Here is a 7,408-nt window from a genome sequence, read left to right on the forward strand (position 1 = left end):
AGAGGGTACCTGGGAGGTTTCGTTTTTTTTTTTTTTTTCAAAGGATATTTTTAATAATAGAAGGTCAATGTGTTAGCATGTTTTACAAAGAAGAAAAATGTAAAAAATTAAATTAACCAAGTATATTGGAAATTATATATCTCGAAAAAGGGAAAGCAACTGTAATTGGCTGAAGTGGTATAAGCTGAAAAGTTCCCGTTATAGGTCGTTGGCATGGCATGGTGAAGAAACATCGTTAAAATAATAGATAACAATACAATCTTCCATGTTCATACGTTCTTCGCTAGCAGACTGGTTACCATGCTGGCTTGAGAAGGCTTTAGCCCACTAGTTCGTTTGTTTTTATAAATACTATTTAAAAAAAAGCGATCACCGAGATATTCCATTGTTTCTCCCCAACCACTTTCCTACTGGTCTAGATAAGATAGGATCATAACGTCTTGAGAAAGTTAAAAGCATGACATTGTGCTAAACAAAAACTATTGGTAAAAATGTTTCTAATCGCATAGATTTATTATTGTTAGTCTAGATTTACCGGTATTAAAAATGTAATGATACAAATGGATACACTTAATATAAGCTTGTCTGGACCAGTTAGGGAAGAAGGGGGTGGATGTTATTGTGAATACATTTAAATTGCATTAAAAAATTCACTCTGGGCTCAAGCCTACAACTTGTACCACCATAGGGGTCAAGTAAGATTTCGTTTCCTTGTTTCGACACCAAACAAAGTAATTACCGGTAATTACCAATAGTTAAAATAGAGACTTGCTTTGTCAGGCACAAGAAATAATGGTGCAAAATTTCAAGAGATGGATCTGGGAGAAATAACGTCAGGATTTTTAACTAGGCAGACAATGTGAGTTGATTGTAAAAGCTATAGATCTAGTTAAATTTTTAGCGAACGACCTAATGTCTACACAGGGCTTATCTCCCCTTAGCTTAGTACAGTCTAAAGTCGTGAAGTTAGATGTGAACCTGGCCTAACTGATGTCTTATAATGAGTAACTGCCTTTTGGTAGATTACCAATATCGACATGGAACACTAAAGGAATTATATTTTTTCTACGGAATTTTTTTTTCTTGAGACTTGAATAAGAGATTGACCCTTTACAATACAATTAGATACTCATAAGAGATCAGTTAGGCCAGGTTCACATCTAACTTCACTTTCACCTATCCCTTGGTCTGCTGGGGCACCACACAAGATCTGTCAACCTTCTTTCTCCATTCTTCTGTCATTTGTCTTTGATAGAATTTAATTCTGATGTTCTTTCTGAAAATATTGATACCTGCTTTTTTACATGCCTGGGTGGACCACTTCGGGGGCCGATTTTGAGTTTGTGTTTCCACACAAACTGTCTTTGTAACCTTGTTTTGAGTTGCCCAAGTTTGTCGGTGACAGGAAAAATTAGATTGAATGAAACTTCCTATGCAATGGCTTGTTTGCATATGATTGTCTATATTACATGTTTGATAATTTAGACGTGAGACTTCCCAGACAAGCAATTCTTTTTGTTGAAGAAAACGATTTAAAATTAAGATTCCAGGACTTGAATTTCTTGGAACCACTGTCCAATAACCCTAAACCCAGTTCGCCAATTTAAGAAGTACTGTTGAATTTTGGAGCTGTTTGACGTTAAAACGTTTGTTTTTTTTTGCCTAAAGCATCATTTACATTATACATGCTTACAAATTTGTTACATGTCAACACTCTTTTCAAGAAAAGGTTAATGGAATGTGGTCACACAATTTTTTATTACAGATTACACAAAAATGTGAACACTTCATTAATTTTAACAGTACCGTATTTTAGGTCGGGTTTTAATGCTCTAGTTTCTTCAAACGTATTCTAGGGGACAACTAATGTAGTTTGATGTAATCCTGATTACGGTACTTGGTCATATAATCCTTATTTCATATTTTCAAAGCTACGTGTGATTCAAGTTTTAAACTGCAAACATTTCGTTTCATTCCCCGATAACGTTTTTAATTAAGTTAGTGCTACTCGAAAAAAAAATGTTTGTCCACAGTTGGCCTAAGAGGTATTTCTTTTTGATTGCGATCTGTCAATGAAAAGAATAATAAAAAATACTAATTAGATCTTGATCTCCCTGTCTACAAACACTGCCTCAGAAACCGGAGACTGCTAGCCAGGACAGAGAAACTCACACACAACAGGAAGCCAAATGAATAAATAGGACAGGGGCCGAATGTTAAGTAGTACGAAAGAAGCTGCCTCCCCCCATCCCATACCTTCTTTTCTGTGGATCAAACGTGCAATGTGAAGTGACTTACCTTGAGAAATATTTGGTGGATGATGGCCATGTACTTCGGAGTACATTGTATGTTATACGCTTAACTTTCTTTTAACTACATCAAATACCAGAACATTAAGAAACGTTATTTAAGCTGGTTATTTATAGGAACTTCGTAGGCCTAAGTGTTAAAACTAAACAATTTCTTTGACTGGACAAAATTATGATATCGTTTTGTTCCTCCTACGGTTAAAACTACAGGCCGATATTAGAAAGTTTTAATAAGGAACTTTTATTACTTTAATCCTTCAATGGTGATTGTACGCTTATGCTAGCTGCTGTAATATTTGTCTATTTAGGGCATACCTAAACAAACATTGGTGGTACCATCTAGGTCCGTGGCTTGAAACAATGCTATTTGTTGACTCAGACTTCACGATAAGACACGTCTCTCTTAAGCCGTGCAATCCGATCAGGAACTTGTCAAGAAAAAAAAAGTTTGATTAAAAATATCGATCATATCAATAGCAAAAGGTGATATTTAGTCAACAGATAAAGAGCGTGTTGTTTTTATTACGCGCCACTGAAAACAGTGATAGGGCTGCAGCTCAATAAATATGAACTTGTGGTTTAGAAATGTAAGACAGGGAACGGACAGCCTACTTTGAGCAGTATTGAGTGTGTCTGTTTATAACATAGAAATAAAAGATATTTTAATGTCTATATTCTAAAGACATTATGCTGTAATTGTTCAGCCAGCAGAGCTTTTGAATTATTGTGTTCATGTTGTTAAATGCCCTCAAGTGTATACTTAAAGATGCTTATTTATGGCCATGCTCTTGCTGTCAGGCTTTTACACAGCTTATAACCACTCACTCTGTCAGTCTTGTAAACATTTTTGAACTTGTTATTTCTTCCACACCCGTTGTCGGATGAAGTTGAAATTTTGAACAAGTATTTATTGTACACAACAAAACACGAATCAATTTAAAAAATAACCAATTAATCAATTAATTATTGGTAATTAATTATTTTGTTTGACATAGAAAAAGAAAAATAACTCCACAAAAAAGTAGAACTTACATTTTTCTAAACTGAAATTTTTTTATTTTTTTTATAGATCTAGATGTAGCAAAAAAATATCTTTTTTTATTGTCTATCTAATTGTAACTGAACTCGTTTATAACAGTTTTACTTGTCTACTGGTCCCTGAATTATAATCTATAATCAAATTTGTTATTAGTAAAAGATTTTTAATATAGTTTACACATCATTTACAATTGATCACAAACAAAGCGCATGGTGAATACATTTGATTTTTACGGATGTGAAAGTATCTTTTAGTAGTAAATAGCATCACGATAAGACAGATCAAGTCATGCAACAAGTAATTGGTTCTATGTGAAAATATTTTTTTAAAGTGAAAATTTCCAAAAATCATATATTGTTTTAAAAATATTTTGGTACTTCTCTGCGTGTGGCGCCCCTCTGAGAGTGACCCCTTTGCCTCCCCTCTCACTACGCCCATGTAATTAGGCATACCAAGAAGAGTATATCCAATAACCGAATCAAGACGATATTGTTTGTTTGTTTTGTTTTACATGTTTCGGATGTTCCTTCAGAATTGAAAATTACTATATACATAATACAACCCCAAACAAACAGGCAGCAATGTTGCAATACACAACATTAACATAATTAATTTCTAGTCTAGCTGAAAATCTAAGTGAGCCTCAAGTTGATACAGTTACGTGACAAAAACGTTAAATTCACTTGTGTATTGTTAAACTACTTGACTCAATCTTTCCTCTTTTCAATTTAAAGTCCAAAAGTCATTCTTTTAATTTGCAATTCTATATTCCGCTATACATTTCAACAGTGAGGAGTGCCAAATCACGGATTATTTTCCTTTTATGTGTTGGCGTCCTTCAGACGTAAAAACGACTATGGCTCAACTCGTTCGTGGAACACTTTTTCATGTGACTGTAGAGTGCCATTCTGGAGAGACATTTCCGTCCACAGATATAGCTCCTCCTTCGTGATCGAAGATGAGAACATACCTCGCTTTAAACAGTCGTCCAGATACATGGCATGGATAAGTTTGTTCCACTGCAGACAAGCCTGCTTCTTCTCTCAGCCTTTTGTTAGCACTGCGTTCTTTCATGCTGGCCGCTCTCCTGGCCCTGTATCGTCAGACTCCCAGCCATGAATGTCAACATCACTCTACTTGAGGGAACTTGTGATAACCCCAATGAGAGCTCTTTCCTGCACACAGCTCCTCATAAAGAAATAGTCTGGGAAGGCGATTTTCTGGCATACGGACCACATGTGCCCCCCCCCCTTTTTTCCATCGAAATTTGGACCTTTTTGCTGTGGCTTGGATACTGTTCATACGTGACAACTGTAGGATCTCAACTTCTGATATGTGGTCAAACCTGTTCACCTAATGAATTTTTCTTAGACAGCGTAGGTGGAAAGAGTTTAGCTTTTTGGTGTGGCGTGAATATAAGGCCCAGGACTCTTATGCATATAAGAGTGAAGGGAGGACTACAGCACTTTAGATTTTCAATTTTTTAGATATGCTGAGTCCATTAAGTTGCCATTAGCTTTGGTGGTAGAAGAACCAGGCACATTTCTTTTGGGTCTCTTTTCTTCCAGATCATTGATTTTTCGCTATCAGTAGCTTACTTTACAACCTCTCTCGACATAGTGCCGTCTATGGCTATATCTTCCTAGTAGTCAACATCGATGTCCACCGCCTTGGTGTCTGTTTGATTGCATCTACATATCGAAAGTGGGGCGACCAGCTTTTCCAGTGTCAGTCACAACTTTCCCTTAGAGGATGACCTGAGGATTCGTTCGCCCTCCATACAGAAGATATGACCAAGCCCACGCAGGCGGCGTAGCATGAGGGTTGTGAATATCATAATTTACTATTTCTGTTTAGTCGTAGCATCTTATTTTTACTCGCATTTGCGAATACATCACTCCCAAGAAGTCAAACCGGTTAATTGGACCACCAGTTATTGGACCAGCCCCTTATTCGGACCAAATCCTTAGTGCCAAAAACAAATCCTATTAATACATGTATTTCGTAATCATGACGAGCAAGGTCAATGGGGTAAGATTTTCTTCCAACTGATGCCGAGAATATGCACACAGAATAAAGAAAGTCTAGCTCAATGTTTACCGCACCTGATTATTGTCCAATAAACATTGACAAGTGACTTAACCTAGCCAGGCTAGCCTAAAGGCGATACGTCGTCAGTCAGTAAAAATCAACACACTTCACAAGATTAGTCCTACTAGGCGGAATTAGAATTTATTTGTAGAACTCAACCTTATATCAGTAAGTCGAGTAACTCTTTGTACATGCATATGCTATACCAGTTAGTCAAGTAACACTAAGTTGTACATACCTATGCTATATCAGTAAGTCGAGTAACACTAAGTTGTACATACCTATGCTATATCAGTAAGTCAAGTATCAGTTGTACATACCTATGCTATATCAGTAAGTCAAGTATCAGTTGTACATACCTATGCTATACCAGTTAGTCAAGTAACACTAAGTTGTACATACCTATGCTATACCAGTTAGTCAAGTAACACTAAGTTGTACATACCTATGCTATATCAGTAAGTCGAGTAACACTAAGTTGCATATACCTATGCTATATCAGTAAGTCGAGTAACACTAAGTTGCATATACCTATGCTATATCAGTAAGTCGAGTAACACTAAGTTGTACATACCTATGCTATATCAGTAAGTCGAGTAACACTAAGTTGTACATACCTATGCTATATCAGTAAGTCGAGTAACAGTTGTACATACCTATGCTATATCAGTAAGTCGAGTAACAGTTGTACATACCTATGCTATATCAGTAAGTCGAGTAACAGTTGTACATACCTATGCTATATCAGTAAGTCGAGTAACAGTTGTATATACCTATGCTATATCAGTAAGTCGAGTAATAGTTGTACATACCTATGCCATATCAGTAAGTCAAGTAACACTAAGTTGTACATACCTATGCTATATCAGTAAGTCAATTACCACTTTGCTGTATAGGCATATGATATATCAGTAGGTCAAGTAACACTTAGTTGTACATACCTATGCTATATCAGTAAGTCAAGTATCAGTTGTACATACCTATGCTATATCAGTAAGTTAAGTGACAGTTGTACATACCTATGCTATATCAGTAAATCGAGTAACACTTAGTTGTACATACCTATGCTATATCAGTAAGTTAAGTGACAGTTGTACATACCTATGCTATATCAGTAAGTCAAGTAACAGTTGTATATACCTATGCTATATCAGTAAGTCGAGTAACACTTTGTTGTACATACCTATGCTGTATCAGTAAGTCGAGTAACAGTTGTACATACCTATGCCATATCAGTAAGTCAAGTAACACTAAGTTGTACATACCTATGCTATATCAGTAAGTCAATTACCACTTTGCTGTATAGGCATATGATATATCAGTAGGTCAAGTAACACTTATTTGTACATACCTATGCTATATCAGTAAGTCAAGTATCAGTTGTACATACCTATGCTATATCAGTAAGTCAAGTAACAGTTGTATATACCTATGCTATATCAGTAAGTCAAGTATCAGTTGTACATACCTATGCTATATCAGTAAGTTAAGTGACAGTTGTACATACCTATGCTATATCAGTAAGCCAAGTAACCGTTGTATATACCTATGCTATATCAGTAAGTCAAGTAACAGTTGTATATACCTATGCTATATCAGTAAATCGAGTAACACTTAGTTGTACATACCTATGCTATATCAGTAAGTTAAGTGACAGTTGTACATACCTATGCTATATCAGTAAGTCAAGTAACAGTTGTATATACCTATGCTATATCAGTAAGTCGAGTAACACTTAGTTGTACATACCTATGCTATATCAGTAAGTCAAGTGACAGTTGTACATACCTATGCTATATCAGTAAGTTAAGTGACAGTTTACATACCTATGCTATATCAGTAAGCAGGGCCGGTCCTACATGTTGCGGGGCCCTATGCGAAACGGATTGCGCGGGGCCTAATTTGGGTTGTGATAAGTATAATAAAGGAAAAATAAGATTTTGTATTAGAAAATAAATTCGTCTTTGCA

The sequence above is a fragment of the Biomphalaria glabrata genome, chromosome 1 (assembly GCF_947242115.1).
Source record: "Biomphalaria glabrata chromosome 1, xgBioGlab47.1, whole genome shotgun sequence".
Lineage (NCBI taxonomy): Eukaryota > Metazoa > Mollusca > Gastropoda > Planorbidae > Biomphalaria > Biomphalaria glabrata.